A 20,066-nucleotide genomic window follows, 5' to 3' on the forward strand; every position below is an offset into this window, starting at 1 on the left:
TGGGCCGCGGCCCTTATCTGCCGTCTTTTTCTATGTTTCTATGTTTCTATGTCACGTGGGATCTCTGCACAGAGTTAAATAGGGGAGGGCTATTAGGGTGGGCAGACTGGATGGGCCGCGGCCCTTATCTGCCGTCTTTTTCTATGTTTCTATGTTTCTATGTCACGTGGGATCTCTGCACAGAGTTAAATAGGGGAGGGCTATTAGGGTGGGCAGACTGGATGGGCCGCGGCCCTTATCTGCCGTCTTTTTCTATGTTTCTATGTTTCTATGTCACGTGGGATCTCTGCACAGAGTTAAATAGGGGAGGGCTATTAGGGTGGGCAGACTGGATGGGCCGCGGCCCTTATCTGCCGTCTTTTTCTATGTTTCTATGTTTCTATGTCACGTGGGATCTCTGCACAGAGTTAAATAGGGGAGGGTTATTAGGGTGGGCAGACTGGATGGGCCGCGGCCCTTATCTGCCGTCTTTTTCTATGTTTCTATGTTTCTATGTCACGTGGGATCTCTGCACAGAGTTAAATAGGGGAGGGCTATTAGGGTGGGCAGACTGGATGGGCCGCGGCCCTTATCTGCCGTCTTTTTCTATGTTTCTATGTTTCTATGTCACGTGGGATCTCTGCACAGAGTTAAATAGGGGAGGGCTATTAGGGTGGGCAGACTGGATGGGCCGCGGCCCTTATCTGCCGTCTTTTTCTATGTTTCTATGTTTCTATGTCACGTGGGATCTCTGCACAGAGTTAAATAGGGGAGGGCTATTAGGGTGGGCAGACTGGATGGGCCGCGGCCCTTATCTGCCGTCTTTTTCTATGTTTCTATGTTTCTATGTCACGTGGGATCTCTGCACAGAGTTAAATAGGGGAGGGCTATTAGGGTGGGCAGACTGGATGGGCCGCGGCCCTTATCTGCCGTCTTTTTCTATGTTTCTATGTTTCTATGTCACGTGGGATCTCTGCACAGAGTTAAATAGGGGAGGGCTATTAGGGTGGGCAGACTGGATGGGCCGCGGCCCTTATCTGCCGTCTTTTTCTATGTTTCTATGTTTCTATGTCACGTGGGATCTCTGCACAGAGTTAAATAGGGGAGGGCTATTAGGGTGGGCAGACTGGATGGGCCGCGGCCCTTATCTGCCGTCTTTTTCTATGTTTCTATGTTTCTATGTCACGTGGGATCTCTGCACAGAGTTAAATAGGGGAGGGCTATTAGGGTGGGCAGACTGGATGGGCCGCGGCCCTTATCTGCCGTCTTTTTCTATGTTTCTATGTTTCTATGTCACGTGGGATCTCTGCACAGAGTTAAATAGGGGAGGGCTATTAGGGTGGGCAGACTGGATGGGCCGCGGCCCTTATCTGCCGTCTTTTTCTATGTTTCTATGTCACGTGGGATCTCTGCACAGAGTTAAATAGGGGAGGGCTATTAGGGTGGGCAGACTGGATGGGCCGCGGCCCTTATCTGCCGTCTTTTTCTATGTTTCTATACCTGATACTGAATGCTAACAGTTTTGGGATTTTAAACAAAATATCTTGATTAACCATTTAAGGATCTAAGGGCTCCTTTTATTAAGGCCCTTTTTTTTTACTAAGGTGCACTAGCAGGGCAGAATTAACCAATAGGCCAAGTAGGGACGTGCCTAGGGCCCAAAATGGTCAGGGGGGGCCCGATGAAAGAGGGCATCAACATTGCTTTTTCCAAACAGCGATGGGCCCCTCCAGCATCGATCGGCAACGCGCCCTCCCCCCCCTGATCAGCAACGCGGGCCCCACCCCGATTGGCAACGCAGGCCCCCCCCCCATCGACGGAAAGTAAGACAAGCGAGCAACGCGGGTAAGAAAGGCAACGGGAACTGTAATTGTGCAAGCGGTGCTGCTTCCCTCTGACGCAGCTTCCTGTTTCCGCCTGGGCGCATGGTGGGGTGGGGCGGGGGAGGGGGCCCTCGACCAATTAATCCTGCCCTGTGCACTAGCCATTTTAGCGTGCGCCAAAAATTACCGCACGCTAAATGCTAACACGTCCATTATATCCTATGCACGCATTCGCACGTACTAGCATGCAGCGCGTGCTAATTTTTAGCACGCTAAATCGGCTGATGCACCTTAGTAAAAGGACTATTAAATGCGCTATGGAACAACAATTATGAATAGGGTTACCAGATTTTTGTAGACGAAAATCCGGACCCATGGCTCCGCCCCCCAGGCCCGCCCCATTCTGCCCGAGCCACGCCCCATTCCACTCTGCAGCCCCCACCTCCTCAACCTGTTTGTTCGTCGGGACGGCATCGAGCGCATGCTCTGGCGTAACGCGATGACGTGCGTGACATCACTGTGGTTCATCCACGCATGCGCAGATGCCATTCCGACATCGCTTGTTGCTAGAGGCTTTTCAAAACCCAGACAAAGTGCCAGGTTCTGAAAAGCCGTCCGGACCCCCGGACATGTCCTCAAAAAGGAGGACATGTCTCGGAAAAATCTAGATGTCTGGTAACCCTAATTATGAGCAATGTACCCAGGGCTGTAAAAAGTTATGTGCAGGCAGTGCTAAAAAAATGCAAGATAATGCACCTGGGTAAGAGAAATCCACGTAGAACTTATGTACTAAATGGTGAGACCTTGGTTAGGACCACGGCGGAGCACGATCTAGAGGTGATTATTAGTGAGGACATGAAGGTTGCCAATCAAGTGGAGAAGGCTTCCTCCAGGGCAAGACAAATGATGGGTTGTATCCGCAGAGGTTTTGTCAGCAGGAGACCTGAAGTCATGATGCCGTTGTACAGATCCATGGTGAGGCCTCACTTGGAGTATTGTGTTCAGTTCTGGAGCCCACACTACCGTAAGGACATACTGAGGATCGAGTCAGTTCAGCGAATGGTCACCAGGATGGTCTTGGGGCTCAAGGATCTCACGTATGAAGAAAGACTAAAAAAATTGTGGCTGTACTCACTTGAGGAAAGAAGAGAACGGGGAGACATGATTGAAACGTATAAGTACATCACGGGACATATCGAGTCGGAAGATGATATCTTCTGTCTCATGGGACCCTCAACCACCAGAGGGCATCCGCTGAAAATCAGGGGAGGGAAATTTCATGGCGACTCCAGAAAGTACTTCTTCACCGAGAGAGTGGTGGATCATTGGAACAGACTCCCGCTGCAGGTGATTGAGGCTAGCAGTGAGACGGATTTTAAGAGGAAATAAGATACTCACGTGGGATCTCTAAGGGAGTGAACTCTGGGGGGTGGATACTTGGAATGGGCAGACTTGGTGGGCTATAGCCCTTTTCGGCCGTCATTTTCTATGTTTCTAAGGGGAGTGCAGGCTCCAAAACTGTGTCCTATCCATTGCCTCCCCTGCTTGCTTGCAACGCAGTGGACAGGACAGAACTCGAGGGGGGGGGGTTGCATAGGGTGCATTTCCAGCTCAGGAGTGTCCTAAATGTATCTGATGTAGCATTAAGGTTCCCTTTTTCAAATATTTTATCAATAACATTTATTTTGTTAAAAAAAAAAAAAAGGGCTGAATAGAGATGGCTCATTGCCATGTAGAGGGTCTGGGTTTTAATTCCAAGGCCAGCACCTTCTGATCAAATGATGGAGAGGAGGGAGAACAGGGGTAACTTATCGAGCAACACTGACCCCTAGAGAGCAATTCTAGGGGTGAAGAACTTATGTGCATGACAGAAGAGCGGGACTTGGGTGTTATTGTATGTGATGATCTGAAGGTGGCCAAACAGGTTGAAAAGGTGACGGCGAAAGCTAGAAGGATGCTAGGTTGCATAGGGAGATACATGGCCTGTAGGAAAAAGGAGACATTGATGTCCCTGTATAAGACTTTGGTGAGACCTCATTTGGAATATTGTGTACAATTCTGGAGGCCGCACTTTCAAAAAGATATAAAAAGGATGGAGTTGGTCCAGAGGAAGGCTATTAAAATGGTGTGTGGTCTTCATCATAAGGCGTATGGGGACAGACTTAAAGAGCTCAATCTGTATACTTTGGAGGAAAGGCAGGAGAGGGGAGATGTGATAGAGACGTTTAAATACCTACGTAATATAAATGTGCATGAGTCGAGTCTCTTTCATTTGGAAAGGAAGCTCTGGAATGAGAGGGCATAGGATGAAGTGAAAAGGTGATAGGCTCAGGAGTAATCTAAGGAAATACTTTTTTACCAAAAGGGTGGTAGATGCCTGGAACAGTCTCCCGGAAGAGGTAGTGGAGACAGAGACTGGGTCTGAATTCAAGAGGGCCTGGGATAATCAGGTGGGATCTCTCAGAGAGAGAAAGAGATAATGGTTACAGGATGGGCCATTTGGCCTTTGTCTGCCATCACGTTTCTATATCAGGGCACCAGGAAGGAGCCTCAAGGAATATAGGTACCTACTTTCTTTTCTAGAACCTCTTTATTTGAGTACTTACATGGTAACTCATGTGGCCAGGGCATGGTGGAAGTCTACAAGCTTTTTTTTGGTTACTGCTTATCACTTATGCAGTGCTGTACATTTTGCCATTTTTTTCTTTTTAATTATATTTGTTGCTTCACATAACAACTTCAGGCAAATTCAGAGTAAAAAAACAAATTTGCTTCATTTAGTGTGCCACAAAAAACATTTGCTCTGTTTAGTGTTGCCAGAGCTAAAAAAAAAAAAAAAAAAGTTTGAGACACTGAGCTAAGGTCTAGTCACACATAGAGGAAAAGAGTGTTCTGAATCCAGACACTCCTCACACGCGCATCACCCCCAGGCAAAGACACCTTTGCAGAAGAGCGAAAAAACAAACCCTCTGGTTAGCTCTGGCTAGCCTTCAAGAAGGAAATACTGTACAATACTCTATTGACGATTGAGTAAACATTTTGCAGAACAATTTCTCTTGTCTCCAGTGATGTTGTCTGGAACATGTCAGGCCTTAATTTGGCAGCACCCTGCTATTATCAAAAAAAAATGGCGCTCTACCTGCTTAATACACCTTTCTGTACCTGTTCATTGGATTAGTAACGCAAAAGAAGTGGCACAGTTGATAAGACTCACGAGTGGCTTCTGAAGCTTAGATGGGAAGTTCTGGGTCATCCTGTCCTCTATCTCCGCAACGTCTGTGTTTGTGGGATTCCAGTTTCCTGGCAGAACTTTTTTGTTGTTGTTGTTAGATATTTTGGATGCATTAATACTGCCTTAAGCTTGTCCCATAGGTGAAGGGTCCACACTCAGTACTGGGGCTGAGTCACTGACTCATTCTCCCCAAGTTCAGGTTTGAGGTTTTCTTTTCTTTTTTTTTTTTACTGGGAGGAAGAAATGACCCTCGAACACCAAGGCACTGACTACAGGGCACTCACCAGTTATATGCAGGAATGGGTGGCGGGCGGTAGGTGCTGAGGAGCAGGAAAGAACCACGTAAGGATACGCTGCGCCACAGCTTAGTAAAAGGACCTCTGTGGGCGGGTTTTCAGCAGTGACATAGCCAATTTTTTGGTGAGACTGAGTCCAAAGTGGGTGGGCACAAAATCATCTTTCCACCCTCCCCACTTCTGACACCCCCCAACTCAAAATACAAATAACTAGCTAGTGAGGATCTGAAGCGCGGCCAGCCAGGGAGGCGCAGTTCTCGCTCTGCTACAATAACCACCACCAGTCCTTACTTTTTGCTGGGCCCTCCTCGGATCCCTGTCCTCGGTTTGCTCACGGTTTGGCGCCCTTCTAGGACCTGATCTGCCCCCTTGCTCTCAATTCATCCCCTACAATCGGTGTGCTGCTTTTTTTTTCATATTACTATGAATTCTCATCCAAGGTCCTTGGCATCATTATCGATTCCTCTCTCTCCCTCAATGACCACCTCAATTCCTTAGCTAAATCATGCTTTTTCAGCCTCCACATGCTGAGGAAAGTTAGATCCTACTTCAGCCAACAACACTTTGCCATCCTGGTCCAATCCATCATCCTCTCCAAACTAGATTATTGCAACGCCATCTACTTATATCTATCAAAAAAAAGTCTTCTAAGACTCCAACTAATCCAGAATACTGCAGCCAAACTGATCTTCTCAAAACGCAAATCTGACCATGCCTCCCCACTCCTTGCCGAACTTCACTGGCTCCCAATAATCTCTAGAATCCATTTCAAATGTTCATGCCTGGCTTTTAAGATCATCCACGGCATCCTCCCTCCTCTTATCCTGCTATCCTTCAACTCCTCCAGTCCCGACTCCTCCAGAACTGTCCAAAGGTATAAACTAGCCTTCCCCTCTCTATGCGGCATCCACTATGCAGGCAAACTGGGAAAATCCCTTCTCTCCAAAATCACAGGTCTTTGGAACGACCTCACCATCCCGTTGCGGAACCTGGACTCCCTTCAATTATTCCGCAAACAACTGAAAACTTGGCTTTTCATCAAATTGTAACTCTATCCTCCCCCCCTTTTTTCTCCTCCCTTCTTCACATAAGTTCATGTAATCCTTTTCTTCTTCTCTTCCTACTTTTTTAAGTTCTTGTAAACCGTGTCGAGCTCCATACTCATGGAGATGATGCGGTATATAAACTTAAGGTTTAGATTAGATTAGATTAGATTAGATTAGATTAGCGTAGATCCAGGTAGCAGAGCTGTGCCCTAATGGTTTATGGTTTATTTCATTTGATACAAGTCTCTTCCTTCAGGCACTGAGGACTAAAATCCAGCCTGGCTAACTCCTAGAGTTCCCCTCCCCTGATGCACGTCGCTGAAACTGCTTCCTAGGATTTAATGGCCAAAAGACTCAACGTGAGACAGCGATTAGGAAATGAGGGTTTTTGGATTAAAATTTCAAGAAGTTAGCAGTAAATTTTATGCACTGTAACTTGGAGGGGGGGGGGAGGAAATCACGGGAGAATCAGAGTGCAGTGGTTAAAGCTACAGCCTCAGCACCCTGAGGTTGTGGGTTCAAACCCACCAGCTCCTTGTGACCCTGGGCAAGTCACTTAATCCCCCCAATGCCCCAGGCACATTAGATAAGAGTGTGAGCCCACCGGGATAGACAGGGAACAATGCTTGAGAACCTGAATAAATTCATGCAAACCATTCTGAGCCCCCCTGGGAGAAGAGTAAAGAAAATTAAATAAATAAATAGTGTGAAAAGCTTCAGCCTCTGATAATCAGAGCTGGTATTGTGACATCATAATGCCTCATTCCACCAATAAGAGCCAACCTCATCAGTGATGTCACAATGACTTCACTGTCCTAGACTTGGCTCACTTTTGCTACATTTTGATTTCTAGAGTGGCGCAGTGGTTAAAGCTACAGCCCCAGCACCCTGAGGTTGTGGGTTCAAACCCACGCTGCTCCTTGTGACCTTGGGCAAATCACTTGATCCCCCCCATTGCCCCAGGTACATTAGATAGATTGTGATCCCACCAGGACAGACAGGGAACAATGCTTGAGAACCTGAATAAATTCATGTAAACCGTTTTGAGCTCCCCTGGGAGAACAGAATAAAAACTAAACCGGTTTAAGACCTCCCGTCCCTCCCATCTCTCCACTTTCTCACAGTATCCAAGATCTCTGATTCTGCCCTCACTTGTTTACTAATGACATGAAATCCTCAGATGTCAATCCATATCAAATGATAAACGGTGCTCTATTTTTATCCCTCTGGCATCTATTAAAAGTGCCCAACAGGTATAAACCAGTTTAGGGTGTCACAGTTCATGGAGCAGGGGACAGCTGCGTCGGGTTCTCCACTTTGTCATGAGATTAATTTCCCGCGGGCTTACAGCAGTGTCAGGCAGTCCTTCAGAAGGGGGCTTTCGTGTTTGCTGGTCTTTGCCTGAGCTCTAGGCTCTTAGGGGAACCATACTCACGAGCAGGATAAAGGCTTCCAGGTAATAAAATGTGCTTTAATATAAATAAAACACAATATGAAAAAGAATTACTGAGACAGCCTCAAAGTGACAAAAATCAATTTACACAAAGGAGGGAAAAAAGCCCCTCACAGGTATAAATCAATAAGCACACAAGTGGGGTTCAAATGAATCCAAGGAAAAAACATCCTCTCAATCTGGAATCTTCTTATTTTTGGTTCAGGGCACTCCTTAGGGCTCATCTTTTCACTCAGGCCTTCTATAGGGAAACATGAGCTATTCTGAGGATTATTACCACATCAGCACACTTTTTAAAAATGATATTTTATTTTGCTATTGTGAGTGGGCCGAGCGGTCATTGTCTTTCACCACTCCACCCCCAGGTGCTTTTGGTCTTCCAGGCACTGCTCTCACACCTTTGTTCTTCATCACACGACTTTCCTGGTTTCTCGGGCTGCCAAAGATCATTCCAGCCATTGCCAGTCCCCCTCTGGTTGCCACTGGTCACTCACTCTGGTCATCTTGGGACATTCTGATAGCCAGTCCCTCTGGTTACCACAGATGACTCCCTCTGGGCCCTACCAGTCACTGCTGGCCTCTTGGCTCCCACCAGTCACTCTAATTCCTCCGCTGGTCACCACCGGTCTCTCCACCAGCCACTGTCAGCCCGAACTTCCTGGCGCACTGGTCTCTCCATAGACCCTCTGATCACCAGTCACTCCCTGAGGACTCCCAAGGCCCTTTAAGCATTCCATTGAGGACTCTCGCTGGTCCCTCAGGCTCTCTCCAGGTCATTCAGATCCCCTCTCACTGGCCCTCCCCTGGTCATCAAGCTTGAGGGCTCTCCAGTCCCTCCAAGCTCTACCAGGTAGGCTCTTGCTCTGGGCTACTACTGGTCTCTCTGGTTGCCAGTCTCTCATGTCCTCTCTCTCTCTCTGAGTACTCTCTAGGTCCCTCAGATGCTCTATTTATGAACCCTCTACTGGTTATCAAGCTTAAGAGCTCTCCAGTCCTTCCAAACTCTACCAAGTATTGGGCTTACTGGGATTTAGACCAACATTAGCATTTCTCCTTCCAAGGGTTACCCGGTTCCTGCAGGAGCTCTTAGATTGTTCTGTTTTCTGCTTAGGGCCTGTCCTTTTCAGCACCCTAATTCGCTCAGGGTGAGTGGACAGCTCCCAGCAGTCTTTGCAAGGTCTTATGCAAATTAGCTCTTTCTTTAAACTGCTCATGTTCCCTCTGCTGGCCTGGGACAGGAACTTCACGCTGTCACAGCTATCCTGTTTTTTATTGTTCTTTTCCATGTCTATTTTTAACTATTGTTAACCACTCTGACGGGTGGTATATAATTCTTTTAACAAACATAAACTTGAAATCAACACTGCCCTGTTGGCCTGATGTGAGAAGCTGAGCAAGTAGAAGCTCTCTAGAACAAGTGGTTTTGCATGGTTTACTCGCATTTATACTTGCATCATGAGAAGGGAGGAGAGAGAGAGAGTCCTGTACAGGTGAAGAAGTTTAAGTCCTCTATGAAACTAGAGGTGAAGAGCCCCCCCCCCTGAAATTCCCTAACATCTTAGGTCAATAAACACAACTAAAGGCCTAAGATGGCTGATAATGCTCAGACTAAAACTGTCAAGCCTTTGCACAATCTATGCTTGCTGAAATCAGCAAGCCAAGCAAAACTTATGCTAAAAATGAGCGAGTGAAACAAAACTTATTCTTTTACATGGCAACTGGTGTCACATCTGCTGTAATGCCAGGGAAGTGGATCTAAGAAGGATGAGAACATGTCTTGGCCAAGAATATAAAAATACATTATTTTGCAAGAATATCCTGTGATGGGCAGGCTTTTACTGTCCGATGGCTTGAAATTGCTGACATGATGATTAAAATGGCATATGCGGGAAAAAGGTAGATTTTCTGGTAAACAGGACACGCGTATGGTATGACACAGATATTATGAACCAATTAATAAACTGATAAATGTAATGACTTCTGTAAGTGACCAATAAAAATTAACAGTATGATATGTGCCCACATGGCCTCAGGCTGTCAAGAATTGTATAAGAGACAGCCTTTGTGATTATGAAAGCAGGACAGACATCCAGGTATATTCAAGCGCTTGAGGCATACGATCTGTCAGCTCCATATGCTGTAAAGATTTGTTCTTGTAACCTCTTACTGATTGTTAATAAAATAAATATATATTAATTATAAGAGCATATTGAGTTTCCTTGAAGCCAGTGGTATTGAAAGGCCGTAAACAGGTGGCTTTTCAATCAGAAGACTGTGTGGTTTCGTGGAAAAGACTCCTGTTGCAGGTGGTTTTGCTGAAACACGGCCATGTCGAGTCATCGCTCTATTGCACCACATTGGAATTATTGTTGGAATAAGGACTTATTTTTAAAAAAGAAATAAACATCCACAAAGTGGCATAAAGGGGCAGATGGATGGTTTTCTCGCCAAACCTTTCCAATTCACTATTTTTGAATTCTAAATCTCAAGAGTGTGATGGGGGCAGGACTAGGGCAAAACAAAGAGTATTTGCCTTATGAAATACAAACAAACCAAAGCAAGGAACAAGCAAGAGCGATGTCCTATTCAACCAAAGTGTGACTTTTATTCAAGTTTATTAAAAAAAATTTATACCGCTCAATCAGCCTTCTGAGCGGTGTACAATCAAATAGAACTACAATAATGAAAATGATGTAAGATTTGACAATAAATGAACAGGGGAGAGAGAAAAAAAAACTCCTCTGACTAAAGATGAACAGACTAGATAAAGATCCCCAGTGGGAAAACGTATATATAGTATTATGTACCCAATATTCCCCACTTATAACTAACTACGAATAAGGTTATAGATGTTGTAATCTATGAGAGTTAGCCTCAGTAATGGAGCCTACGCGTAGCCATTCAATGACTGGGGTATTCAGCGTAGCTATATTCGCTCCTTTAATCTCCAATCATTGGCCTCACTCTCATTTTATATTATTCAATACTTCTAAAAAAATTTTTTATCCTTAATATTAATATTTATTCTTTTTTTTATTTCTTTTTTTAGGAAAATCCTTAAAACATCTATTTTCATACACTTCCTATCATTCTATATTTAATCATACATTCCCTATCATCCTTCCTTATTCACGTATGAGACTACACTATCTATATTACTCGTTATATCTCTAAATTTCTTATCTCCAACGTTATGTGATTACTCAAAAGTATTAGTTTTCAGCAAATATTGGCTTATACCAGCCTGCTTATCTTGAGAGCTTATTTTTAAGTGCTTATTTTTAAGTCAGCACTCATCTTAAGTCAGCGCTTATATTTCACACATAGAGCCAGTTTTCAGCAAATATTGGCTTATACAAGCCTACTTATCTTTAGAACTTATCTTTAAGTCAACACTCATCTTAAGTCAGCACTTGTATTTCACACATAGAGCCAACGTGGCCAACGTTTCGTGGGCGTAAATTCAAGCTCACTGCATCAGGGCCAAGTTAATTAGGAAACAAGATGCTGAAACACAAACAAAAATATATAATCAAAAAATATAAATTACTTACAATTTCCTCACACAAAGCTCTCTTACTTACTGCTCAGAGTACATTTTACTAGCGGTCTCAAGATAAAGCCAAAATGGCGACAGCCTCGTTTTAAAACACTTGGCAGCGTTCTGACGTCAAACAGAGAATCAAATTACATAAAAGCGGACAATCTCGTATACGGGGAGACATCTTATATTGTTATTTTCTGTAAACCTCAATTTTACCCTCACAATCAATAGAAATGTTGCCATTCGAATTGTTTATTCAAACCATTCGGATGTAAAGTATCCAATCGACTAATCCATCTCTGTTCATGTTGTGCCAACATACGCCTAAAGTCCCCCCCTCTATTATCTGGTTTAACCACTTCTATGATGACAACTCTTAATGTTCCAAAGTCATGTTTTCTTGTGATACAATGTTTTGCCAACGGGGCCCCCATGTTAAGATTTTTAATATTACTCTTGTGTTCAGTCAGCCTAACATTTAGCTGTCTCGATGTTTGACCTATATATAGAAGGTCACAAGGACATCTCAAAATGTACACAACCCCACGCGTTTTACAGTTGGAAGAATGGTTTAAATTATAAACTCTTCCATCTCTAGGATTCACAAAAGTTGTAGTACAATCCATAAGGGCACACATTTGGCATTTGCCACAAGTTAAGTGGCCTAACATTTCACCAGCAAGATTACCTACAATCTTCTTAGGACGGGACGGACATAACACTTCCTTAAGATTTCTATTTCGCCGATATGCTATCCTAAGGGAGTGATCTTGAAACGTCCCTGCTATTTGCAACATCTCCCAATGTTTCCTTAGGGATTGGGCTATTTTATGACTATGGGCCGAGTAGGTTAGCACACATGTCATAACTTTTTCACAAGTTTTCACACCATTTTTATCTCTAGGGGTCAATAATAATTCCCTATGATTATAAAGGGCTCGCTTATAGGCAATATTGATAATTTTTTCCGGGTACCCTCGTTGTAAAAATTTGTACTTTAAAGTCATAGCTTGTTTCTTAAAATCATCCACAGAAGTACAGATTCTACGATTCCACGTTGGCTCTATGTGTGAAATACAAGTGCTGACTTAAGATGAGTGTTGACTTAAAGATAAGTTCTAAAGATAAGTAGGCTTGTATAAGCCAATATTTGCTGAAAACTGGCTCTATTTGTGAAATATAAGCGCTGACTTAAGATGAGTGCTGACTTAAAAATAAGCACTTAAAAATAAGCTCTCAAGATAAGTAGGCTGGTATAAGCCAATATTTGCTGAAAACTAATACTTTTGAGTAATCACATAACGTTGGAGATAAGAAATTTAGAGATATAACGAGTAATATAGATAGTGTAGTCTCATACGTGAATAAGGAAGGATGATAGGGAATGTATGATTAAATATAGAATGATAGGAAGTGTATGAAAATAGATGTTTTAAGGATTTTCCTAAAAAAAGAAATAAAAAAAAGAATAAATATTAATATTAAGGATAAAAAATTTTTTTAGAAGTATTGAATAATATAAAATGAGAGTGAGGCCAATGATTGGAGATTAAAGGAGCGAATATAGCTACGCTGAATACCCCAGTCATTGAATGGCTACGCGTAGGCTCCATTACTGAGGCTAACTCTCATAGATTACAACATCTATAACCTTATTCGTAGTTAGTTATAAGTGGGGAATATTGGGTACATAATACTAAAGATGAACAGAAACAGAGGGAAAAAGGGGAAAAACTGCAATATTTTTCAGCAAAGAGAACTGTCAAGGGTTTAACAGTAGGGAGGGGATTTCATTAAAATGTCAATAAGTATTTAGCCCTTATAAGGGCAGTTAAGTTTCAAAAGCGTCCTGGAACAGGAATGTTTTCAGCTTTGTTTTGAAATGGGGCAGAGATGTTTCTTCGCGGATGTAATTGGGAATAAAATTCCAAAAAGATGGTGCAGTCACTGCAAAATTGTTCAGCCTTAACGTGTTAACCTGTTTTAATGATGGGACTACAAGGAGGTTTTGATTCATAGTTTAAAAAGATAGATGAACTATTACTGTACACACCACTCATTTCAAAAAATGCAACTAGCAACTCTAAATCACTCTCTCAGATATTTCTTATAGGCCTCAGAATTGGAGCCTACGCACAGTTGTGAAATCCCTATCTGAACCCATCTTATCTTCCGCAATGCTTATTTCCTAAAAATGGCATTTTTAGGAAACAAGTTTTTTTGTCACTTTTTTCAACTTAGATAATTGCACGCTAGCAAACTGTTGAAATGAATTGTGGACACTGTTGAAGATATATGGTGAAGGACTATCGTTGAGAATAAGTCTTTGATCCAGAAATTTGAAAATATGAAAAAACTAAAATTTATAAAAAATTATTAGAAAAAATAATTCGAGATAAAAATAGTAACGATTTCACCAGGTTTCTTGGCCAATGGTTGGAGCAGGAGCAATAACACTACGCTGATGGGTTCAGTTAGTGATTTCACAACTGTGCGTAGGCTCCAATTCTGAGGCCTATAAGAAATATCTGAGAGTGTTTTAGAGTTGCTAGTTGCATTTTTTTTAAATGAGTGGTGTGTAATAAGTTTTTGTATTTTGGGTCATTTAAACCACTCGGGTTTGTTTATTTAAAAAGATAGATGCCCACCTGAAAAATGGCCACTTTCAAAAAACAAGACAGATATGTTGCAGTTTGGAAAACGGGCACGTTTGGTCCTGGAATTTTGCCTGCCTTCCGCAAAACATCCAAACTCCACATCTACTGTTCCGAGAGGATGTTTTACCCTCGGATCCATTTGTATCTCCCCTGTCTGCTCATCGGGTTAATGCAATATAGCACCCATTAAATCATGGAAGCCTCGTTGTTCTGAATCGAGACGATTTACTAACACATAACATAGTAACATAGTAGATGACGGCAGATAAAGACCTGAATGGTCCATCCAGTCTGCCCAACCTGATTCAATATAAATTTTTTTTTTTCTTAGCTATTTCTGGGCAAGAATCCAAAGCTCTACCTGGTACTGTGCGTCAGTGGCTTTATCGCATGCAACTTTTTAGCACGCGGTAACCCCTGCGCTAGCCGAAAAACTACCGCCTGCTCAAGAGGAGGTGGTAGCGGCTAGCACGCGCTATTGCACGCGTTAAACCGCTAACGCGGCTTTGTAAAAGGAGCCCTAAGTATGCATTCACTTTGAACTAATGGATATGAACAAGTCCGACAAGGAAGCACGTGGCAACGGACAATGAGCAATCCACGGGAGCCAGCATGTAAAACAAAATTTGTTTATTTCAGTTCGTTGCCACGAGTTTCCTTGTTGATAGATGCAGCGGCGGCTCCTCTCACGATCCCCGACTGCATCGGATTTCCGACGCAGGTGGGGATCGTGAGAGGAGCCGCTGCCACGTCTTTCAGCTTAAAAATACACTAAGGCAAGGCAAGGAGCAGGGCAGACCGAAGAACAGCATGAACATACAAGTAAGGCTGGGGACTCGCGCATGCGCACTCCTGCGGCCATGGACCTACACCTCACAGAACACGCAGATAGGAGTGCGCATGCGCGGCTAGCGTTTTATTATATAGGATTAAGTTACTTTAACTATCAAAGTATTTAACCCTCCCACAATCTCACGGGCACTCGTCCTCCCGCACCTGCTCATAAATTTGTGGAGTATGTAACTTGTCGCTCATGCATTTTTTTTTTTTTGCACACACCTCATCAATCCTTAGAAGGAACATTGGACAGGCCCCATACACTGAAGGCACCAGTGGTGTGGGTTAGTGAGAGAGATCGCACACTGGCACTGGCTACACTTCTTAAAGCCCGTGACCGGCCAGGACATAGAAGGAAAAATAGCTGCCACAAAGTTGAAGCCTGCGGGCTGAGGGCGTGCGACAGGCCCTACTGTCACTCGACGAAAAATTCTACTTAACTTTCTTTCTTTTTTTTTTTTTTTTTACAATGAAAGAAAAGAAACACAGCGACACAGTAATGAAGAAATAAAGCACGAGCCACAGTGAGAGAAGGCACGAAGCGAAATAAGTTCAGCGCAGAGCGTCAAAGACGGACTTCTCGGCTCCACGGAAAATGCCCTGTGCTGGGCGGGAAGGCACTCGCGCATGCGAGGTGCGGCAGATCCGAAACTTCTGAATTCCTTCAAGCAAATCTGCTTGCGAGGCTGTCCGTTTCCGGGCTCCGTGGATGACGTCACCCACACGTGAGAATAGGGGCTGCCAGCTTGTCCTGGGATAATCTATTTTACTCTCTTGGAATCTAGTCGGCACTTGGGACCTGGGTTGGCCACTGTTGGGAACAGGACACTGGGCTTGATGGACCATTGTTCTGACCCAGGATGGCTATTCTTATGTGAGCCAAGTATAGAACAATTGAGCCATTGTGATATCACAATATCTCATACGGTGAATATGAATGAATTGATTTGCATCCGCGGCCTCCATTGTATGCAAATCTCTTTCATGCATATTCAGTGTAGATATCCTGAAAACCTGACCGGCAGGACTAAATTGGAAAACACTGGCCTAGGGGCACCTAGTAGCCTTTGACCAGGTTGTACTTCCTGGGATATTCCCAGGGTTCTTCTTATGTGACTCACTTTGAGCCAAGTAGGTATCTGTGGGCTGTAAGAATTGAAAAGTTCTGGGCCAATCCTGGGACTCACAGTTCAACTTGTCTGACAGCCAAAATTGCAAAAAGACGGAGACCAAGAAATGCTGAGTTCAGCTGCCACCTGCAGTTTGAAGTCAGATAGGTTTTCAGTGCTGGGTTCCGACCTGGGTCTTTGAACCACAAATCGCTCAAGCAGGCCACGCCTGAAAGAGAAAGAAGAATTGCATTTTGATTAACCTGTGTCTGTGGCAACGCCCAGCACCTGCTTAGCACATGGCCAGGGCCCCCTTCCCCTTTGTGCTCAGATACACTTTTGGTTCCAGACTGCCGCAAATGAGAAACACTTAGGTCAAGGAAACAGCAAAGATGCAAAAACAGTGCAGTGTGGTACAGTGGTTAGAGCCTCAGCACCTTGAGGTTGTGGGTTCAAATCCATGTTGCACCCTATGACCCTGGGCAAATCATCCCATTGCCCCAGGCACATTAGACAGATTGTAAGCACGCTGGGACAGACAGGGAGAAATGCTGGGGTACCTGAAGAAATTCATGTAAACCGTTCTAAGCTCCCCTGAGCGAATGGTATAAAAAATGAATAAATAAATCCACTGTACTTTCCCATTGCAGCTCGCAGAAACCTTAAGGACTTAAAAATTACCCTACTGAGACAGACTGAAGGTCCATCATCCTGTGGCCAACCCAGGTCCCAAGTACCAGGCAGAACCCCAAAGAGTAGCAACATTCTAGAGCTGAGATCGTGATGTCATAATGCCTCATTCCACCAATGCCTAAGAGCCAACCTCAGCAGTGATGTCATAATGGGTTCATTGTCCTAGACTTGGCTCACTTAAGAACGTGATAGTTGTCATACTGGGAAAGTGTTTGAGGCTTGTGCGGCTGAGGACGGAGCGTGCAGGAATGTGGCAGGGACAGGAAAAGAATTTCAAATTCAAATTTATTTATAACCCGATATACCTTGACAGTTCAGAGCGGTTTACAGCAAGAGGAACTGCCAGAAGCAGATGAATTACATTTCGGATTACATTAATTGCATGGCTGAAGTTCTTGAACAGATTTATCAAACAAACACTTTCCAAATTATATTATTTTGTATGGCTGAAATTTCTTAAGATTTCACAGATTTCCTACACATTTGGTAAGGAAGTGAGTTCACAAATAGACCACTTAAGGTATTGCTCCACGTACTGGCCTGGTAAGATGCTCGCCAGGATGGGAATGGGAAAATGAGTTCCCTGTGTCATTCTCTACTATAATCCATCAAAGACTGCTTCCGAATGAACTGAAAATCCCTCACTCCTTCTTTTCTGCTCCAGTGAGCCACGCTGGGCCGCGGCCTCCTTCCCCTCTGTGCAGAGAAGCAGAATAAAGAGGCACTATCTTACAACCAGCGGGCAGAGAGAAGGACGAAACAAAGCCAGATGAGCACTCGGAGCTTGGTCTCCAGCCCTGTGGTACTGCAAGTGGTGTGTGACTGGCCATCTGTAACCGAAGGTGGGTGGCTGTTCATGAAAGACGCGACTGATGAGAGTATGAGAACCACACGGCCAAAGGTCGTGGCGTGGGCCCTGCATGGCCACGCTGTTTCTGCGTGACTTTCTAGCCGCGAAGAGGTGGAATCCATTTAATCACCAAAAGCATGTTTTCTGACTTTGTTGGCTCGGCTGCATTTCAAGTGAAAAGCTGGGGGTAGAAGAACGAGGGCAGTTCTGAGTGATGGACTCGTTATCCATGCAGTGGCATGAAAGAAGCTACATGTGGCATAGCGGTGGGGCGAATAAATCTGTGCGACATACACGGATAACTGGCAGAGACATGAGGCTCGCTAGGGACGTTAGCGGGAGAGATGACGCAGTCGCGAGGAGCATGCTAAAGTATGGGGGAAGGGAAGGGGCGCACGTGGCACGTCCCCACCAACATGACTGCCCTCCCGCCCCCTCCCCCAACCCTCTTTCTACGACATTGTTCCAGAGCGTCCTTTCAACTGAAGGATATTCGTGTTCATTCATCTTTTCTTAATACGGAACTTTTTTAACATTTGTTAACCGAGTTTAGGCGTATGCATTCATAGGTTAATGCAAATTAAATTGATTGAGTAACCATTAAGGGGTCATTTTAATTAAAGCAAGTTCAGCAATTAACGTCCAGTTAACACCCTTCAAAAGGCTACCGTGCAGGTTAACAAGTCTTGCAGTGATTTGCCAGTTACTGCGCATTAAACCGCATGTCGCCGTAGTTTTCAGAACATTCTGTCATGAGCAGAGGGTGGGCGTGGCACGTGCGCACCAACTGGCTAACACAGAGTTAACATGGAAACAGTTACTGCCTCCTATGTAAGCGATTCCGGAATCCCAGAGACTAGCAACATTCCAGGATCTCAAAGATTAGCAGGATTCCGGAACCCCAAATAGGAGCAACATTCCAAAATCCCCAGAGTAGCAACATTCCCTGCTACCGATCCAGAGCAAGCAGTGGCTTCCCCCGTGTCTTTCTCAATAACAGACTATGGACTTTTCCTCCAGGAACTTGTCCAAACCCTTCTTAAAACCAGTACCACGAGGCCACACATCTTGTGTTGGTGCACTTCCACTCCCTGACAGATAATGGAGGTTACTATAGAAGCACCTACATGGGAAAACAGCAGCATTTACACGAGTGGGTTGAATTGTGAGTTAATGACCAGGATGCAGAGCTGCCGAAAGGGCAAGGCTGGGGTGGCCTCAAAAGTTTCTCATCTGGCTGTTGCACACGTGTTATAAAAGTGCTCGTTAGTTTGAGGCTTTAAAAAAGGGATTAAGAAGTAATTTCCCATAATCCCCCATTTCTGATTTTTGCCTCAAAAGTAAAAAAACAAAGCACCATCTTCTATTCATAGATCGAGACTCTCCTATACACAACACCAGGGGTCCCCCAAAGTCCCTCCTTGAGGGCCGAATCCAGTCGGGTTTTTAGGATTTCCCCAATGAATATGCATGAGATCTATTAGCATACAATGAAAGCAGTGCATGCAAATGGATCTCATGCATATTCATTGGGGAAATCCTGAAAACCCGACTGGATTGCAGTCCTCGAGGAGGGACTTTGACACCCCTGATGTAGGCGGTGGAATAAAACCAGGACTGGATAGTTCTGTCCTGGAAGTTTGAAGTCAGCTGGCAAACCTAGAGATGGGTGTGCATGCAATAAGCATTACCAGGCAGCAGAAGCTGGAGTTTGAGAAGTAGAAACTCCAAATGTAAATTTTCAAGCTCTGTGAATTCTTGTTAGTGCTGTATTTGGCGTTACATTGTGTGTGCAAGTATAATCTGCCCCCTTGTGGCAGATTTAAGATTTACAATGAGATCCGATCCTGCAGATGTTCACTTGCTGCCGTTCTCCTCTCCACTTTGTAGTTGTGTCTCTCAGGCTTACAGCTTCCCACATGTTCAACTCTCACTTCCCAAATTTGTCTGTTCTTCAGATCTAGATCCAAGAACATTGTCCATTTGTGCCAAAGTGAAAAAAAAATCACAAAGATAATTCTTCCCCTGTGTCATTTCCTCTTTTTTCCCATTCTCTATTTCTGCCTCATTCTTTCTCACTTCTTCCCTCCTTCTCTTTCTTTCCCTTATTCCCATACTGGAATAAATATAGAAATATAGAATAAAAAAGGTTCATGTGAAAGGGTCCCTTGGGCCAACTTCTGTGGTTCTTCTCATTCTTCCATCCTGTTTGGTCTTACGATTTTCCTTTCTTGTTTTGCTCCAAACTGTGCTGTTTTGGTTACTCAGCCCCCCTCAACTCTGTCTGATTCCTATGAATCTATGAAATTTGCAGCACTCTTCATCACTGGGGTGGTGGGTGGATAGTAGAGAATTGCAAGAAGGACCGTTTACCGCGGTGAATCGTGGTCACTGCAGTAAATCCGCAGGAATGGAGACATTTGCAACTGGTTTACCGCAGGAATGGGGACAAGACCTTTCACTGCCCCGCGGGAGCGGTGAAAAGTCTTGCTCCTGTGGTAAAAAAAAAATTCCGTCTGTGTCAGACTCGGCATCTCCTCCCCAACT

General features: G+C 44.3%; 1 protein-coding gene across 1 annotated transcript in view; it reads left to right on the forward strand.

Annotated features, from left to right (window-relative positions):
* The first annotated feature begins 17,456 nt into the window (after positions 1-17,456).
* Positions 17,457-20,066, forward strand: part of GRAP (GRB2 related adaptor protein) — a 97,129-nt gene continuing 94,519 nt past the window's right edge. Inside the window, exon 1 of the mRNA XM_033963737.1 lies at positions 17,457-17,511. The gene's annotated coding sequence lies outside the window, so the exon portion shown is untranslated. The remainder of the gene's footprint in view (positions 17,512-20,066) is intronic.

Source organism: Geotrypetes seraphini, chromosome 11 (genome assembly GCF_902459505.1).
Source record: "Geotrypetes seraphini chromosome 11, aGeoSer1.1, whole genome shotgun sequence".
Classification (NCBI taxonomy): domain Eukaryota; kingdom Metazoa; phylum Chordata; class Amphibia; order Gymnophiona; family Dermophiidae; genus Geotrypetes; species Geotrypetes seraphini.